This window comes from Hyla sarda, chromosome 8 (genome assembly GCF_029499605.1).
Source record: "Hyla sarda isolate aHylSar1 chromosome 8, aHylSar1.hap1, whole genome shotgun sequence".
NCBI lineage: Eukaryota > Metazoa > Chordata > Amphibia > Anura > Hylidae > Hyla > Hyla sarda.
In genome coordinates, this window is record NC_079196.1 from 115,023,920 (window position 1) to 115,042,907 (window position 18,988).

General features: G+C 43.4%; 11 pseudogenes; all 11 read left to right on the forward strand.

The window, feature by feature from the left end:
• The first annotated feature begins 282 nt into the window (after window positions 1–282).
• Window positions 283–547, forward strand: LOC130289887 (U2 spliceosomal RNA; annotated as a pseudogene).
• A 1,460-nt stretch (window positions 548–2,007) lies between these two features.
• On the forward strand, window positions 2,008–2,271 carry LOC130286698 (U2 spliceosomal RNA; annotated as a pseudogene).
• Window positions 2,272–3,740: 1,469 nt separating this feature from the next.
• Window positions 3,741–4,005, forward strand: LOC130289950 (U2 spliceosomal RNA; annotated as a pseudogene).
• A 1,454-nt stretch (window positions 4,006–5,459) lies between these two features.
• Window positions 5,460–5,724, forward strand: LOC130288569 (U2 spliceosomal RNA; annotated as a pseudogene).
• Window positions 5,725–7,178: 1,454 nt separating this feature from the next.
• LOC130288570 (U2 spliceosomal RNA) lies at window positions 7,179–7,443 on the forward strand (annotated as a pseudogene).
• A 1,455-nt stretch (window positions 7,444–8,898) lies between these two features.
• Window positions 8,899–9,163, forward strand: LOC130288741 (U2 spliceosomal RNA; annotated as a pseudogene).
• Window positions 9,164–10,627: 1,464 nt separating this feature from the next.
• LOC130288033 (U2 spliceosomal RNA) lies at window positions 10,628–10,892 on the forward strand (annotated as a pseudogene).
• A 1,460-nt stretch (window positions 10,893–12,352) lies between these two features.
• LOC130286699 (U2 spliceosomal RNA) lies at window positions 12,353–12,616 on the forward strand (annotated as a pseudogene).
• Window positions 12,617–14,079: 1,463 nt separating this feature from the next.
• LOC130288476 (U2 spliceosomal RNA) lies at window positions 14,080–14,343 on the forward strand (annotated as a pseudogene).
• Window positions 14,344–15,806: 1,463 nt separating this feature from the next.
• On the forward strand, window positions 15,807–16,070 carry LOC130286700 (U2 spliceosomal RNA; annotated as a pseudogene).
• Window positions 16,071–17,530: 1,460 nt separating this feature from the next.
• Window positions 17,531–17,796, forward strand: LOC130288323 (U2 spliceosomal RNA; annotated as a pseudogene).
• The last annotated feature ends 1,192 nt before the right edge of the window (window positions 17,797–18,988 follow it).

The following is an 18,988-nucleotide window of genomic DNA, read 5'->3' on the forward strand; positions in this document are numbered from 1 at the left end:
GAAATATTGTCTTATATGCAAGAGGAGGAGTGATGGGGGTTCAGGCAAAAGCCAGGCTATGGATTGCATTGCTAAATGCTCCATCAGAGTGCAATGGTCGCCTGTCCTTTTTTTAAGTGATGATGTGGGTTTAGCCTGTGCTGTATGTATGTATGGGTGGCTGACTGCCACCCACCCAGAAAGTGTATAGGAGGCTGGTTGGCTGCCAGCCTTCCTTCCATTCCTATGAGTAATGTGAGTGCTCATGAAGGGGACATGGTTGGGTCCACCCCTTTCCCGGTTATCCCCTCTAGGCCTTTTCGCTTAGATCAAGTGTAAAAAAAAGAAAGGATCTTGCGACAGATCGCATCCTGAGGCACGTTTTTTTTTGTGTGAATACTTGCACTTGGGTGACTTGTGAGCACATACTGATACATACGTTCCCTATCTGGGGACCATAAATTAAATGGATTTTTGAGAAAGGGAGCTGATTTGGAAGCTTGCTTCTGTCGCCCTATGCATTGACCCGATGTGGCAGTATCTTCGGGTAGTGAACAGTGCACCACCCCATTCCAGTGTTAAACAAGAAAGATTCTCATTTAATCCTCCGTGGGTGAGAATTTGAGTTTGAGAATTGGAGACCAAAATGATGAGTTGCACTGACTGGTTTATGAACGTCTATTCATTTAGCGTTTTAATGACCATGTTTGCACACTGATTGGTGTAAAAAAATAAAATAAAACTAAATAATAATAATCTAGCACACCTGTGCAGGTTTGACATGACATGACAGGTAGCTGTCTTGTGGGTGGTGCTGAATCCTGTTAAATGACATGAGGGTCTCATGCCTATACACAAGGGTGTGTCATTGCTGTTGCTTGACCATGCATTGGTTTCTGTGGTCAGTGAATGATAAAAACAAAATTTACCATCCATTGATGGATGGGAAATCCGCCATGAGGCATTTGTTTTTAGAAACTGCTGCTCACAACCAATGTTGCAATGGAGTGTCTCCATCTGCTGGTGGTATTGGAAAGGCATTAGTGCTATGACAGGGTCTGAAGAAGAAGAAGAAGAAGACGGAAAAAAATATATATAAAAAGAAAAAGAGAGAGAGAGAGACTGACTTAGTGAGCGAGTGAGTGAGAGAGTGAGAGTGAGTGAGAGTGAATGAGTGAGTGAGTGATTGAGTGAGTGAGTGAGTGAGTGAGAACAAATGAGTTAAAGCAAGTGAGTGAGAGAGATCGAATGAATGAAAGTCTGAATGACAGAAAGAAAAAAGGATGAAGAAAGAAGCATGAAGAAAAAAAAATGTATATGGAGTTGCTGACATGAGTGCAATCTACAAAGCCGTTGAGGCTGATCCTCATGGGAGGATTATTGCACCAGGACCCTTAGCACTTTTAAAATGCCATTCAATGCCACGGGCTAGATGTAAACTGCAGATGACCATGTTGTGGTAGTTACCATGGATACCCAAGTGATGTGTGAGCTAACACATAGGCCCAACAGATTCCAAGAAGGCCAGAATCACCAGCGGCACCACCATCGATTGTCAGGTCACCCGGATTCAGCAAATACCAGAGTCCAAAATGATGCAGGTTTATACTGTTAATTTTCAGTTTATCGTTACAGTTGGTGTTATTCCATGTCGGAAGGGACGCAGCTACAGCCAGTGGGGTAACTAGAGACAGGCAGGCAGCTATGTGCAACAAAGGTAGGCGTGTTGTTTTCATATGCAGATCTGAAATATTGTCTTATATGCAAGAGGAGGAGTGATGGGGGTTCAGGCAAAAGCCAGGCTATGGATTGCATTGCTAAATGCTCCATCAGAGTGCAATGGTCGCCTGTCCTTTTTTTAAGTGATGATGTGGGTTTAGCCTGTGCTGTATGTATGTATGGGTGGCTGACTGCCACCCACCCAGAAAGTGTATGGGAGGCTGGTTGGCTGCCAGCCTTCCTTCCATTCCTATGAGTAATGTGAGTGCTCATGAAGGGGACATGGTTGGGTCCACCCCTTTCCCGGTTATCCCCTCTAGGCCTTTTGGCTTAGATCAAGTGTAAAAAAAGAAAGGATCTTGCGACAGATCGCATCCTGAGGCACGTTTTTTTTTGTGTGAATACTTGCACTTGGGTGACTTGTGAGCACATACTGATACATACGTTCCCTATCTGGGGACCATAAATTAAATGGATTTTTGAGAAAGGGAGCTGATTTGGAAGCTTGCTTCTGTCGCCCTATGCATTGACCCGATGTGGCAGTATCTTCGGGTAGTGAACAGTGCACCACCCCATTCCAGTGTTAAACAAGAAAGATTCTCATTTAATCCTCCGTGGGTGAGAATTGGAGTTTGAGAATTGGAGACCAAAATGATGAGTTGCACTGACTGGTTTATGAACGTCTATTCATTTAGCGTTTTAATGACCATGTTTGCACACTGATTGGTGTAAAAAAATAAAATAAAACTAAATAATAATAATCTAGCACACCTGTGCAGGTTTGACATGACATGACAGGTAGCTGTCTTGTGGGTGGTGCTGAATCCTGTTAAATGACATGAGGGTCTCATGCCTATACACAAGGGTGTGTCATTGCTGTTGCTTGACCATGCATTGGTTTCTGTGGTCAGTGAATGATAAAAACAAAATTTACCATCCATTGATGGATGGGAAATCCGCCATGAGGCATTTGTTTTTAGAAACTGCTGCTCACAACCAATGTTGCAATGGAGTGTCTCCATCTGCTGGTGGTATTGGAAAGGCATTAGTGCTATGACAGGGTCTGAAGAAGAAGAAGAAGAAGAAGACGGAAAAAAATATATATAAAAAGAAAAAGAGAGAGAGAGAGAGACTGACTTAGTGAGCGAGTGAGTGAGAGAGTGAGAGTGAGTGAGAGTGAATGAGTGAGTGAGTGATTGAGTGAGTGAGTGAGTGAGTGAGTGAGAACAAATGAGTTAAAGCAAGTGAGTGAGAGAGATCGAATGAATGAAAGTCTGAATGACAGAAAGAAAAAAGGATGAAGAAAGAAGCATGAAGAAAAAAAAATGTATATGGAGTTGCTGACATGAGTGCAATCTACAAAGCCGTTGAGGCTGATCCTCATGGGAGGATTATTGCACCAGGACCCTTAGCACTTTTAAAATGCCATTCAATGCCACGGGCTAGATGTAAACTGCAGATGACCATGTTGTGGTAGTTACCATGGATACCCAAGTGATGTGTGAGCTAACACATAGGCCCAACAGATTCCAAGAAGGCCAGAATCACCAGCGGCACCACCATCGATTGTCAGGTCACCCGGATTCAGCAAATACCAGAGTCCAAAATGATGCAGGTTTATACTGTTAATTTTCAGTTTATCGTTACAGTTGGTGTTATTCCATGTCGGAAGGGACGCAGCTACAGCCAGTGGGGTAACTAGAGACAGGCAGGCAGCTATGTGCAACAAAGGTAGGCGTGTTGTTTTTATATGCAGATCTGAAATATTGTCTTATATGCAAGAGGAGGAGTGATGGGGGTTCAGGCAAAAGCCAGGCTATGGATTGCATTGCTAAATGCTCCATCAGAGTGCAATGGTCGCCTGTCCTTTTTTTAAGTGATGATGTGGGTTTAGCCTGTGCTGTATGTATGTATGGGTGGCTGACTGCCACCCACCCAGAAAGTGTATAGGAGGCTGGTTGGCTGCCAGCCTTCCTTCCATTCCTATGAGTAATGTGAGTGCTCATGAAGGGGACATGGTTGGGTCCACCCCTTTCCCGGTTATCCCCTCTAGGCCTTTTCGCTTAGATCAAGTGTAAAAAAAAGAAAGGATCTTGCGACAGATCGCATCCTGAGGCACGTTTTTTTTTGTGTGAATACTTGCACTTGGGTGACTTGTGAGCACATACTGATACATACGTTCCCTATCTGGGGACCATAAATTAAATGGATTTTTGAGAAAGGGAGCTGATTTGGAAGTTTGCTTCTGTCGCCCTATGCATTGACCCGATGTGGCAGTATCTTCGGGTAGTGAACAGTGCACCACCCCATTCCAGTGTTAAACAAGAAAGATTCTCATTTAATCCTCCGTGGGTGAGAATTTGAGTTTGAGAATTGGAGACCAAAATGATGAGTTGCACTGACTGGTTTATGAACGTCTATTCATTTAGCGTTTTAATGACCATGTTTGCACACTGATTGGTGTAAAAAAATAAAATAAAACTAAATAATAATAATCTAGCACACCTGTGCAGGTTTGACATGACATGACAGGTAGCTGTCTTGTGGGTGGTGCTGAATCCTGTTAAATGACATGAGGGTCTCATGCCTATACACAAGGGTGTGTCATTGCTGTTGCTTGACCATGCATTGGTTTCTGTGGTCAGTGAATGATAAAAACAAAATTTACCATCCATTGATGGATGGGAAATCCGCCATGAGGCATTTGTTTTTAGAAACTGCTGCTCACAACCAATGTTGCAATGGAGTGTCTCCATCTGCTGGTGGTATTGGAAAGGCATTAGTGCTATGACAGGGTCTGAAGAAGAAGAAGACGGAAAAAAATATATATAAAAAGAAAAAGAGAGAGAGAGAGACTGACTTAGTGAGCGAGTGAGTGAGAGAGTGAGAGTGAGTGAGAGTGAATGAGTGAGTGAGTGATTGAGTGAGTGAGTGAGTGAGTGAGAACAAATGAGTTAAAGCAAGTGAGTGAGAGAGATCGAATGAATGAAAGTCTGAATGACAGAAAGAAAAAAGGATGAAGAAAGAAGCATGAAGAAAAAAAAATGTATATGGAGTTGCTGACATGAGTGCAATCTACAAAGCCGTTGAGGCTGATCCTCATGGGAGGATTATTGCACCAGGACCCTTAGCACTTTTAAAATGCCATTCAATGCCACGGGCTAGATGTAAACTGCAGATGACCATGTTGTGGTAGTTACCATGGATACCCAAGTGATGTGTGAGCTAACACATAGGCCCAACAGATTCCAAGAAGGCCAGAATCACCAGCGGCACCACCATCGATTGTCAGGTCACCCGGATTCAGCAAATACCAGAGTCCAAAATGATGCAGGTTTATACTGTTAATTTTCAGTTTATCGTTACAGTTGGTGTTATTCCATGTCGGAAGGGACGCAGCTACAGCCAGTGGGGTAACTAGAGACAGGCAGGCAGCTATGTGCAACAAAGGTAGGCGTGTTGTTTTCATATGCAGATCTGAAATATTGTCTTATATGCAAGAGGAGGAGTGATGGGGGTTCAGGCAAAAGCCAGGCTATGGATTGCATTGCTAAATGCTCCATCAGAGTGCAATGGTCGCCTGTCCTTTTTTTAAGTGATGATGTGGGTTTAGCCTGTGCTGTATGTATGTATGGGTGGCTGACTGCCACCCACCCAGAAAGTGTATAGGAGGCTGGTTGGCTGCCAGCCTTCCTTCCATTCCTATGAGTAATGTGAGTGCTCATGAAGGGGACATGGTTGGGTCCACCCCTTTCCCGGTTATCCCCTCTAGGCCTTTTGGCTTAGATCAAGTGTAAAAAAAAGAAAGGATCTTGCGACAGATCGCATCCTGAGGCACGTTTTTTTTTGTGTGAATACTTGCACTTGGGTGACTTGTGAGCACATACTGATACATACGTTCCCTATCTGGGGACCATAAATTAAATGGATTTTTGAGAAAGGGAGCTGATTTGGAAGCTTGCTTCTGTCGCCCTATGCATTGACCCGATGTGGCAGTATCTTCGGGTAGTGAACAGTGCACCACCCCATTCCAGTGTTAAACAAGAAAGATTCTCATTTAATCCTCCGTGGGTGAGAATTTGAGTTTGAGAATTGGAGACCAAAATGATGAGTTGCACTGACTGGTTTATGAACGTCTATTCATTTAGCGTTTTAATGACCATGTTTGCACACTGATTGGTGTAAAAAAATAAAATAAAACTAAATAATAATAATCTAGCACACCTGTGCAGGTTTGACATGACATGACAGGTAGCTGTCTTGTGGGTGGTGCTGAATCCTGTTAAATGACATGAGGGTCTCATGCCTATACACAAGGGTGTGTCATTGCTGTTGCTTGACCATGCATTGGTTTCTGTGGTCAGTGAATGATAAAAACAAAATTTACCATCCATTGATGGATGGGAAATCCGCCATGAGGCATTTGTTTTTAGAAACTGCTGCTCACAACCAATGTTGCAATGGAGTGTCTCCATCTGCTGGTGGTATTGGAAAGGCATTAGTGCTATGACAGGGTCTGAAGAAGAAGAAGACGGAAAAAAATATATATAAAAAGAAAAAGAGAGAGAGAGAGACTGACTTAGTGAGCGAGTGAGTGAGAGAGTGAGAGTGAGTGAGAGTGAATGAGTGAGTGAGTGATTGAGTGAGTGAGTGAGTGAGTGAGAACAAATGAGTTAAAGCAAGTGAGTGAGAGAGATCGAATGAATGAAAGTCTGAATGACAGAAAGAAAAAAGGATGAAGAAAGAAGCATGAAGAAAAAAAAATGTATATGGAGTTGCTGACATGAGTGCAATCTACAAAGCCGTTGAGGCTGATCCTCATGGGAGGATTATTGCACCAGGACCCTTAGCACTTTTAAAATGCCATTCAATGCCACGGGCTAGATGTAAACTGCAGATGACCATGTTGTGGTAGTTACCATGGATACCCAAGTGATGTGTGAGCTAACACATAGGCCCAACAGATTCCAAGAAGGCCAGAATCACCAGCGGCACCACCATCGATTGTCAGGTCACCCGGATTCAGCAAATACCAGAGTCCAAAATGATGCAGGTTTATACTGTTAATTTTCAGTTTATCGTTACAGTTGGTGTTATTCCATGTCGGAAGGGACGCAGCTACAGCCAGTGGGGTAACTAGAGACAGGCAGGCAGCTATGTGCAACAAAGGTAGGCGTGTTGTTTTCATATGCAGATCTGAAATATTGTCTTATATGCAAGAGGAGGAGTGATGGGGGTTCAGGCAAAAGCCAGGCTATGGATTGCATTGCTAAATGCTCCATCAGAGTGCAATGGTCGCCTGTCCTTTTTTTAAGTGATGATGTGGGTTTAGCCTGTGCTGTATGTATGTATGGGTGGCTGACTGCCACCCACCCAGAAAGTGTATAGGAGGCTGGTTGGCTGCCAGCCTTCCTTCCATTCCTATGAGTAATGTGAGTGCTCATGAAGGGGACATGGTTGGGTCCACCCCTTTCCCGGTTATCCCCTCTAGGCCTTTTGGCTTAGATCAAGTGTAAAAAAAAGAAAGGATCTTGCGACAGATCGCATCCTGAGGCACGTTTTTTTTTGTGTGAATACTTGCACTTGGGTGACTTGTGAGCACATACTGATACATACGTTCCCTATCTGGGGACCATAAATTAAATGGATTTTTGAGAAAGGGAGCTGATTTGGAAGCTTGCTTCTGTCGCCCTATGCATTGACCCGATGTGGCAGTATCTTCGGGTAGTGAACAGTGCACCACCCCATTCCAGTGTTAAACAAGAAAGATTCTCATTTAATCCTCCGTGGGTGAGAATTTGAGTTTGAGAATTGGAGACCAAAATGATGAGTTGCACTGACTGGTTTATGAACGTCTATTCATTTAGCGTTTTAATGACCATGTTTGCACACTGATTGGTGTAAAAAAAATAAAATAAAACTAAATAATAATAATCTAGCACACCTGTGCAGGTTTGACATGACATGACAGGTAGCTGTCTTGTGGGTGGTGCTGAATCCTGTTAAATGACATGAGGGTCTCATGCCTATACACAAGGGTGTGTCATTGCTGTTGCTTGACCATGCATTGGTTTCTGTGGTCAGTGAATGATAAAAACAAAATTTACCATCCATTGATGGATGGGAAATCCGCCATGAGGCATTTGTTTTTAGAAACTGCTGCTCACAACCAATGTTGCAATGGAGTGTCTCCATCTGCTGGTGGTATTGGAAAGGCATTAGTGCTATGACAGGGTCTGAAGAAGAAGAAGACGGAAAAAAATATATATAAAAAGAAAAAGAGAGAGAGAGAGACTGACTTAGTGAGCGAGTGAGTGAGAGAGTGAGAGTGAGTGAGAGTGAATGAGTGAGTGAGTGATTGAGTGAGTGAGTGAGTGAGTGAGAACAAATGAGTTAAAGCAAGTGAGTGAGAGAGATCGAATGAATGAAAGTCTGAATGACAGAAAGAAAAAAGGATGAAGAAAGAAGCATGAAGAAAAAAAAATGTATATGGAGTTGCTGACATGAGTGCAATCTACAAAGCCGTTGAGGCTGATCCTCATGGGAGGATTATTGCACCAGGACCCTTAGCACTTTTAAAATGCCATTCAATGCCACGGGCTAGATGTAAACTGCAGATGACCATGTTGTGGTAGTTACCATGGATACCCAAGTGATGTGTGAGCTAACACATAGGCCCAACAGATTCCAAGAAGGCCAGAATCACCAGCGGCACCACCATCGATTGTCAGGTCACCCGGATTCAGCAAATACCAGAGTCCAAAATGATGCAGGTTTATACTGTTAATTTTCAGTTTATCGTTACAGTTGGTGTTATTCCATGTCGGAAGGGACGCAGCTACAGCCAGTGGGGTAACTAGAGACAGGCAGGCAGCTATGTGCAACAAAGGTAGGCGTGTTGTTTTCATATGCAGATCTGAAATATTGTCTTATATGCAAGAGGAGGAGTGATGGGGGTTCAGGCAAAAGCCAGGCTATGGATTGCATTGCTAAATGCTCCATCAGAGTGCAATGGTCGCCTGTCCTTTTTTTAAGTGATGATGTGGGTTTAGCCTGTGCTGTATGTATGTATGGGTGGCTGACTGCCACCCACCCAGAAAGTGTATAGGAGGCTGGTTGGCTGCCAGCCTTCCTTCCATTCCTATGAGTAATGTGAGTGCTCATGAAGGGGACATGGTTGGGTCCACCCCTTTCCCGGTTATCCCCTCTAGGCCTTTTGGCTTAGATCAAGTGTAAAAAAAAGAAAGGATCTTGCGACAGATCGCATCCTGAGGCACGTTTTTTTTTGTGTGAATACTTGCACTTGGGTGACTTGTGAGCACATACTGATACATACGTTCCCTATATGGGGACCATAAATTAAATGGATTTTTGAGAAAGGGAGCTGATTTGGAAGCTTGCTTCTGTCGCCCTATGCATTGACCCGATGTGGCAGTATCTTCGGGTAGTGAACAGTGCACCACCCCATTCCAGTGTTAAACAAGAAAGATTCTCATTTAATCCTCCGTGGGTGAGAATTTGAGTTTGAGAATTGGAGACCAAAATGATGAGTTGCACTGACTGGTTTATGAACGTCTATTCATTTAGCGTTTTAATGACCATGTTTGCACACTGATTGGTGTAAAAAAATAAAATAAAACTAAATAATAATAATCTAGCACACCTGTGCAGGTTTGACATGACATGACAGGTAGCTGTCTTGTGGGTGGTGCTGAATCCTGTTAAATGACATGAGGGTCTCATGCCTATACACAAGGGTGTGTCATTGCTGTTGCTTGACCATGCATTGGTTTCTGTGGTCAGTGAATGATAAAAACAAAATTTACCATCCATTGATGGATGGGAAATCCGCCATGAGGCATTTGTTTTTAGAAACTGCTGCTCACAACCAATATTGCAATGGAGTGTCTCCATCTGCTGGTGGTATTGGAAAGGCATTAGTGCTATGACAGGGTCTGAAGAAGAAGAAGAAGAAGACGGAAAAAAATATATATAAAAAGAAAAAGAGAGAGAGAGAGAGAGACTGACTTAGTGAGCGAGTGAGTGAGAGAGTGAGAGTGAGTGAGAGTGAATGAGTGAGGGAGTGATTGAGTGAGTGAGTGAGTGAGTGAGAACAAATGAGTTAAAGCAAGTGAGTGAGAGAGATCGAATGAATGAAAGTCTGAATGACAGAAAGAAAAAAGGATGAAGAAAGAAGCATGAAGAAAACAAAATGTATATGGAGTTGCTGACATGAGTGCAATCTACAAAGCCGTTGAGGCTGATCCTCATGGGAGGATTATTGCACCAGGACCCTTAGCACTTTTAAAATGCCATTCAATGCCACGGGCTAGATGTAAACTGCAGATGACCATGTTGTGGTAGTTACCATGGATACCCAAGTGATGTGTGAGCTAACACATAGGCCCAACAGATTCCAAGAAGGCCAGAATCACCAGCGGCACCACCATCGATTGTCAGGTCACCCGGATTCAGCAAATACCAGAGTCCAAAATGATGCAGGTTTATACTGTTAATTTTCAGTTTATCGTTACAGTTGGTGTTATTCCATGTCGGAAGGGACGCAGCTACAGCCAGTGGGGTAACTAGAGACAGGCAGGCAGCTATGTGCAACAAAGGTAGGCGTGTTGTTTTCATATGCAGATCTGAAATATTGTCTTATATGCAAGAGGAGGAGTGATGGGGGTTCAGGCAAAAGCCAGGCTATGGATTGCATTGCTAAATGCTCCATCAGAGTGCAATGGTCGCCTGTCCTTTTTTTAAGTGATGATGTGGGTTTAGCCTGTGCTGTATGTATGTATGGGTGGCTGACTGCCACCCACCCAGAAAGTGTATGGGAGGCTGGTTGGCTGCCAGCCTTCCTTCCATTCCTATGAGTAATGTGAGTGCTCATGAAGGGGACATGGTTGGGTCCACCCCTTTCCCGGTTATCCCCTCTAGGCCTTTTGGCTTAGATCAAGTGTAAAAAAAGAAAGGATCTTGCGACAGATCGCATCCTGAGGCACGTTTTTTTTTTGTGTGAATACTTGCACTTGGGTGACTTGTGAGCACATACTGATACATACGTTCCCTATCTGGGGACCATAAATTAAATGGATTTTTGAGAAAGGGAGCTGATTTGGAAGCTTGCTTCTGTCGCCCTATGCATTGACCCGATGTGGCAGTATCTTCGGGTAGTGAACAGTGCACCACCCCATTCCAGTGTTAAACAAGAAAGATTCTCATTTAATCCTCCGTGGGTGAGAATTTGAGTTTGAGAATTGGAGACCAAAATGATGAGTTGCACTGACTGGTTTATGAACGTCTATTCATTTAGCGTTTTAATGACCATGTTTGCACACTGATTGGTGTAAAAAAATAAAATAAAACTAAATAATAATAATCTAGCACACCTGTGCAGGTTTGACATGACATGACAGGTAGCTGTCTTGTGGGTGGTGCTGAATCCTGTTAAATGACATGAGGGTCTCATGCCTATACACAAGGGTGTGTCATTGCTGTTGCTTGACCATGCATTGGTTTCTGTGGTCAGTGAATGATAAAAACAAAATTTACCATCCATTGATGGATGGGAAATCCGCCATGAGGCATTTGTTTTTAGAAACTGCTGCTCACAACCAATGTTGCAATGGAGTGTCTCCATCTGCTGGTGGTATTGGAAAGGCATTAGTGCTATGACAGGGTCTGAAGAAGAAGAAGAAGAAGACGGAAAAAAATATATATAAAAAGAAAAAGAGAGAGAGAGAGACTGACTTAGTGAGCGAGTGAGTGAGAGAGTGAGAGTGAGTGAGAGTGAATGAGTGAGTGAGTGATTGAGTGAGTGAGTGAGTGAGTGAGAACAAATGAGTTAAAGCAAGTGAGTGAGAGAGATCGAATGAATGAAAGTCTGAATGACAGAAAGAAAAAAGGATGAAGAAAGAAGCATGAAGAAAAAAAAATGTATATGGAGTTGCTGACATGAGTGCAATCTACAAAGCCGTTGAGGCTGATCCTCATGGGAGGATTATTGCACCAGGACCCTTAGCACTTTTAAAATGCCATTCAATGCCACGGGCTAGATGTAAACTGCAGATGACCATGTTGTGGTAGTTACCATGGATACCCAAGTGATGTGTGAGCTAACACATAGGCCCAACAGATTCCAAGAAGGCCAGAATCACCAGCGGCACCACCATCGATTGTCAGGTCACCCGGATTCAGCAAATACCAGAGTCCAAAATGATGCAGGTTTATACTGTTAATTTTCAGTTTATCGTTACAGTTGGTGTTATTCCATGTCGGAAGGGACGCAGCTACAGCCAGTGGGGTAACTAGAGACAGGCAGGCAGCTATGTGCAACAAAGGTAGGCGTGTTGTTTTCATATGCAGATCTGAAATATTGTCTTATATGCAAGAGGAGGAGTGATGGGGGTTCAGGCAAAAGCCAGGCTATGGATTGCATTGCTAAATGCTCCATCAGAGTGCAATGGTCGCCTGTCCTTTTTTTAAGTGATGATGTGGGTTTAGCCTGTGCTGTATGTATGTATGGGTGGCTGACTGCCACCCACCCAGAAAGTGTATGGGAGGCTGGTTGGCTGCCAGCCTTCCTTCCATTCCTATGAGTAATGTGAGTGCTCATGAAGGGGACATGGTTGGGTCCACCCCTTTCCCGGTTATCCCCTCTAGGCCTTTTGGCTTAGATCAAGTGTAAAAAAAGAAAGGATCTTGCGACAGATCGCATCCTGAGGCACGTTTTTTTTTGTGTGAATACTTGCACTTGGGTGACTTGTGAGCACATACTGATACATACGTTCCCTATCTGGGGACCATAAATTAAATGGATTTTTGAGAAAGGGAGCTGATTTGGAAGCTTGCTTCTGTCGCCCTATGCATTGACCCGATGTGGCAGTATCTTCGGGTAGTGAACAGTGCACCACCCCATTCCAGTGTTAAACAAGAAAGATTCTCATTTAATCCTCCGTGGGTGAGAATTTGAGTTTGAGAATTGGAGACCAAAATGATGAGTTGCACTGACTGGTTTATGAACGTCTATTCATTTAGCGTTTTAATGACCATGTTTGCACACTGATTGGTGTAAAAAAATAAAATAAAACTAAATAATAATAATCTAGCACACCTGTGCAGGTTTGACATGACATGACAGGTAGCTGTCTTGTGGGTGGTGCTGAATCCTGTTAAATGACATGAGGGTCTCATGCCTATACACAAGGGTGTGTCATTGCTGTTGCTTGACCATGCATTGGTTTCTGTGGTCAGTGAATGATAAAAACAAAATTTACCATCCATTGATGGATGGGAAATCCGCCATGAGGCATTTGTTTTTAGAAACTGCTGCTCACAACCAATGTTGCCATGGAGTGTCTCCATCTGCTGGTGGTATTGGAAAGGCATTAGTGCTATGACAGGGTCTGAAGAAGAAGAAGAAGAAGACGGAAAAAAATATATATAAAAAGAAAAAGAGAGAGAGAGAGAGAGACTGACTTAGTGAGCGAGTGAGTGAGAGAGTGAGAGTGAGTGAGAGTGAATGAGTGAGTGAGTGATTGAGTGAGTGAGTGAGTGAGTGAGAACAAATGAGTTAAAGCAAGTGAGTGAGAGAGATCGAATGAATGAAAGTCTGAATGACAGAAAGAAAAAAGGATGAAGAAAGAAGCATGAAGAAAAAAAAATGTATATGGAGTTGCTGACATGAGTGCAATCTACAAAGCCGTTGAGGCTGATCCTCATGGGAGGATTATTGCACCAGGACCCTTAGCACTTTAAAATGCCATTCAATGCCACGGGCTAGATGTAAACTGCAGATGACCATGTTGTGGTAGTTACCATGGATACCCAAGTGATGTGTGAGCTAACACATAGGCCCAACAGATTCCAAGAAGGCCAGAATCACCAGCGGCACCACCATCGATTGTCAGGTCACCCGGATTCAGCAAATACCAGAGTCCAAAATGATGCAGGTTTATACTGTTAATTTTCAGTTTATCGTTACAGTTGGTGTTATTCCATGTCGGAAGGGACGCAGCTACAGCCAGTGGGGTAACTAGAGACAGGCAGGCAGCTATGTGCAACAAAGGTAGGCGTGTTGTTTTCATATGCAGATCTGAAATATTGTCTTATATGCAAGAGGAGGAGTGATGGGGGTTCAGGCAAAAGCCAGGCTATGGATTGCATTGCTAAATGCTCCATCAGAGTGCAATGGTCGCCTGTCCTTTTTTTAAGTGATGATGTGGGTTTAGCCTGTGCTGTATGTATGTATGGGTGGCTGACTGCCACCCACCCAGAAAGTGTATGGGAGGCTGGTTGGCTGCCAGCCTTCCTTCCATTCCTATGAGTAATGTGAGTGCTCATGAAGGGGACATGGTTGGGTCCACCCCTTTCCCGGTTATCCCCTCTAGGCCTTTTGGCTTAGATCAAGTGTAAAAAAAGAAAGGATCTTGCGACAGATCGCATCCTGAGGCACGTTTTTTTTTGTGTGAATACTTGCACTTGGGTGACTTGTGAGCACATACTGATACATACGTTCCCTATCTGGGGACCATAAATTAAATGGATTTTTGAGAAAGGGAGCTGAGTTGGAAGCTTGCTTCTGTCGCCCTATGCATTGACCCGATGTGGCAGTATCTTCGGGTAGTGAACAGTGCACCACCCCATTCCAGTGTTAAACAAGAAAGATTCTCATTTAATCCTCCGTGGGTGAGAATTTGAGTTTGAGAATTGGAGACCAAAATGATGAGTTGCACTGACTGGTTTATGAACGTCTATTCATTTAGCGTTTTAATGACCATGTTTGCACACTGATTGGTGTAAAAAAATAAAATAAAACTAAATAATAATAATCTAGCACACCTGTGCAGGTTTGACATGACATGACAGGTAGCTGTCTTGTGGGTGGTGCTGAATCCTGTTAAATGACATGAGGGTCTCATGCCTATACACAAGGGTGTGTCATTGCTGTTGCTTGACCATGCATTGGTTTCTGTGGTCAGTGAATGATAAAAACAAAATTTACCATCCATTGATGGATGGGAAATCCGCCATGAGGCATTTGTTTTTAGAAACTGCTGCTCACAACCAATGTTGCAATGGAGTGTCTCCATCTGCTGGTGGTATTGGAAAGGCATTAGTGCTATGACAGGGTCTGAAGAAGAAGAAGAAGAAGAAGACGGAAAAAAATATATATAAAAAGAAAAAGAGAGAGAGAGAGAGAGACTGACTTAGTGAGCGAGTGAGTGAGAGAGTGAGAGTGAGTGAGAGTGAATGAGTGAGTGAGTGATTGAGTGAGTGAGTGAGTGAGAACAAATGAGTTAAAGCAAGTGAGTGAGAGAGATCGAATGAATGAAAGTCTGAATGACAGAAAGAAAAAAGGATGAAGAAAGAAGCATGAAGAAAAAAAAATGTATATGGAGTTGCTGACATGAGTGCAATCTACAAAGCCGTTGAGGCTGATCCTCATGGGAGGATTATTGCACCAGGACCCTTAGCACTTTTAAAATGCCATTCAATGCCACGGGCTAGATGTAAACTGCAGATGACCATGTTGTGGTAGTTACCATGGATACCCAAGTGATGTGTGAGCTAACACATAGGCCCAACAGATTCCAAGAAGGCCAGAATCACCAGCGGCACCACCATCGATTGTCAGGTCACCCGGATTCAGCAAATACCAGAGTCCAAAATGATGCAGGTTTATACTGTTAATTTTCAGTTTATCGTTACAGTTGGTGTTATTCCATGTCGGAAGGGACGCAGCTACAGCCAGTGGGGTAACTAGAGACAGGCAGGCAGCTATGTGCAACAAAGGTAGGCGTGTTGTTTTCATATGCAGATCTGAAATATTGTCTTATATGCAAGAGGAGGAGTGATGGGGGTTCAGGCAAAAGCCAGGCTATGGATTGCATTGCTAAATGCTCCATCAGAGTGCAATGGTTGCCTGTCCTTTTTTTAAGTGATGATGTGGGTTTAGCCTGTGCTGTATGTATGTATGGGTGGCTGACTGCCACCCACCCAGAAAGTGTATAGGAGGCTGGTTGGCTGCCAGCCTTCCTTCCATTCCTATGAGTAATGTGAGTGCTCATGAAGGGGACATGGTTGGGTCCACCCCTTTCCCGGTTATCCCCTCTAGGCCTTTTGGCTTAGATCAAGTGTAAAAAAAGAAAGGATCTTGCGACAGATCGCATCCTGAGGCACGTTTTTTTTTGTGTGAATACTTGCACTTGGGTGACTTGTGAGCACATACTGATACATACGTTCCCTATCTGGGGACCATAAATTAAATGGATTTTTGAGAAAGGGAGCTGATTTGGAAGCTTGCTTCTGTCGCCCTATGCATTGACCCGATGTGGCAGTATCTTCGGGTAGTGAACAGTGCACCACCCCATTCCAGTGTTAAACAAGAAAGATTCTCATTTAATCCTCCGTGGGTGAGAATTTGAGTTTGAGAATTGGAGACCAAAATGATGAGTTGCACTGACTGGTTTATGAACGTCTATTCATTTAGCGTTTTAATGACCATGTTTGCACACTGATTGGTGTAAAAAAATAAAATAAAACTAAATAATAATAATCTAGCACACCTGTGCAGGTTTGACATGACATGACAGGTAGCTGTCTTGTGGGTGGTGCTGAATCCTGTTAAATGACATGAAGGTCTCATGCCTATACACAAGGGTGTGTCATTGCTGTTGCTTGACCATGCATTGGTTTCTGTGGTCAGTGAATGATAAAAACAAAATTTACCATCCATTGATGGATGGGAAATCCGCCATGAGGCATTTGTTTTTAGAAACTGCTGCTCACAACCAATGTTGCAATGGAGTGTCTCCATCTGCTGGTGGTATTGGAAAGGCATTAGTGCTATGACAGGGTCTGAAGAAGAAGAAGAAGAAGACGGAAAAAAATATATATAAAAAGAAAAAGAGAGAGAGAGAGACTGACTTAGTGAGCGAGTGAGTGAGAGAGTGAGAGTGAGTGAGAGTGAATGAGTGAGTGAGTGATTGAGTGAGTGAGTGAGTGAGTGAGAACAAATGAGTTAAAGCAAGTGAGTGAGAGAGATCGAATGAATGAAAGTCTGAATGACAGAAAGAAAAAAGGATGAAGAAAGAAGCATGAAGAAAAAAAAATGTATATGGAGTTGCTGACATGAGTGCAATCTACAAAGCCGTTGAGGCTGATCCTCATGGGAGGATTATTGCACCAGGACCCTTAGCACTTTTAAAATGCCATTCAATGCCACGGGCTAGATGTAAACTGCAGATGACCATGTTGTGGTAGTTACCATGGATACCCAAGTGATGTGTGAGCTAACACATAGGCCCAACAGATTCCAAGAAGGCCAGAATCACCAGCGGCACCACCATCGATTGTCAGGTCACCCGGATTCAGCAAATACCAGAGTCCAAAATGATGCAGGTTTATACTGTTAATTTTCAGTTTATCGTTACAGTTGGTGTTATTCCATGTCGGAAGGGACGCAGCTACAGCCAGTGGGGTAACTAGAGACAGGCAGGCAGCTATGTGCAACAAAGGTAGGCGTGTTGTTTTCATATGCAGATCTGAAATATTGTCTTATATGCAAGAGGAGGAGTGATGGGGGTTCAGGCAAAAGCCAGGCTATGGATTGCATTGCTAAATGCTCCATCAGAGTGCAATGGTCGCCTGTCCTTTTTTTAAGTGATGATGTGGGTTTAGCCTGTGCTGTATGTATGTATGGGTGGCTGACTGCCACCCACCCAGAAAGTGTATGGGAGGCTGGTTGGCTGCCAGCCTTCCTTCCATTCCTATGAGTAATGTGAGTGCTCATGAAGGGGACATGGTTGGGTCCACCCCTTTCCCGGTTATCCCCTCTAGGCCTTTTGGCTTAGATCAAGTGTAAAAAAAGAAAGGATCTTGCGACAGATCGCATCCTGAGGCACGTTTTTTTTTTTGTGTGAATACTTGCACTTGGGTGACTTGTGAGCACATACTGATACATACGTTCCCTATCTGGGGACCATAAATTAAATGGATTTTTGAGAAAGGGAGCTGATTTGGAAGCTTGCTTCTGTCGCCCTATGCATTGACCCGATGTGGCAGTATCTTCGGGTAGTGAACAGTGCACCACCCCATTCCAGTGTTAAACAAGAAAGATTCTCATTTAATCCTCCGTGGGTGAGAATTTGAGTTTGAGAATTGGAGACCAAAATGATGAGTTGCACTGACTGGTTTATGAACGTCTATTCATTTAGCGTTTTAATGACCATGTTTGCACACTGATTGGTGTAAAAAAATAAAATAAAACTAAATAATAATAATCTAGCACACCTGTGCAGGTTTGACATGACATGACAGGTAGCTGTCTTGTGGGTGGTGCTGAATCCTGTTAAATGACATGAGGGTCTCATGCCTATACACAAGGGTGTGTCATTGCTGTTGCTTGACCATGCATTGGTTTCTGTGGTCAGTGAATGATAAAAACAAAATTTACCATCCATTGATGGATGGGAAATCCGCCATGAGGCATTTGTTTTTAGAAACTGCTGCTCACAACCAATGTTGCCATGGAGTGTCTCCATCTGCTGGTGGTATTGGAAAGGCATTAGTGCTATGACAGGGTCTGAAGAAGAAGAAGAAGAAGACGGAAAAAAATATATATAAAAAGAAAAAGAGAGAGAGAGAGAGAGACTGACTTAGTGAGCGAGTGAGTGAGAGAGTGAGAGTGAGTGAGAGTGAATGAGTGAGTGAGTGATTGAGTGAGTGAGTGAGTGAGTGAGAACAAATGAGTTAAAGCAAGTGAGTGAGAGAGATCGAATGAATGAAAGTCTGAATGACAGAAAGAAAAAAGGATGAAGAAAGAAGCATGAAGAAAAAAAAATGTATATGGAGTTGCTGACATGAGTGCAATCTACAAAGCCGTTGAGGCTGATCCTCATGGGAGGATTATTGCACCAGGACCCTTAGCACTTTTAAAATGCCATTCAATGCCACGGGCTAGATGTAAACTGCAGATGACCATGTTGTGGTAGTTACCATGGATACCCAAGTGATGTGTGAGCTAACACATAGGCCCAACAGATTCCAAGAAGGCCAGAATCACCAGCGGCACCACCATCGATTGTCAGGTCACCCGGATTCAGCAAATACCAGAGTCCAAAATGATGCAGGTTTATACTGTTAATTTTCAGTTTATCGTTACAGTTGGTGTTATTCCATGTCGGAAGGGACGCAGCTACAGCCAGTGGGGTAACTAGAGACAGGCAGGCAGCTATGTGCAACAAAGGTAGGCGTGTTGTTTTCATATGCAGATCTGAAATATTGT